Genomic DNA, 226 nt, shown 5'->3' with positions numbered 1-226 from the left:
TGACAGGATTATTTCATTTTAATTGCATAAAATTATTACAGTGAAAACAAGAGAAATTAAAGTGTCATCTATATCTCTGCTTATAGTCTGAGAATAAAAGAACAAAATCAGGTGGATGCAGTGGAGTTAGATGCATCCTTTTTAACATGTGCACAGCCTGTAAATGATACTGGGTTGCATGCCCTCTTCTCTGATGCAGTGTTTCTCCATGAAATCAGGCAGGAGT

The 226-nt window shown here is 36.3% G+C and overlaps 1 protein-coding gene across 1 annotated transcript in view; it reads left to right on the top strand.

Moving 5' to 3' along the window:
- Nucleotides 1–226, top strand: part of LOC119587685 (scm-like with four MBT domains protein 2) — a 13,020-nt gene that overhangs the window by 7,236 nt on the left and 5,558 nt on the right. The gene's annotated exons all lie outside the window — the stretch shown is intronic.

This window comes from Penaeus monodon, chromosome 23 (genome assembly GCF_015228065.2).
Source record: "Penaeus monodon isolate SGIC_2016 chromosome 23, NSTDA_Pmon_1, whole genome shotgun sequence".
In the NCBI taxonomy this organism is placed as follows: domain Eukaryota; kingdom Metazoa; phylum Arthropoda; class Malacostraca; order Decapoda; family Penaeidae; genus Penaeus; species Penaeus monodon.
Note: the sequence above shows the minus strand (reverse complement) of the source record. Positions and strands in the feature narration are given on the sequence as shown.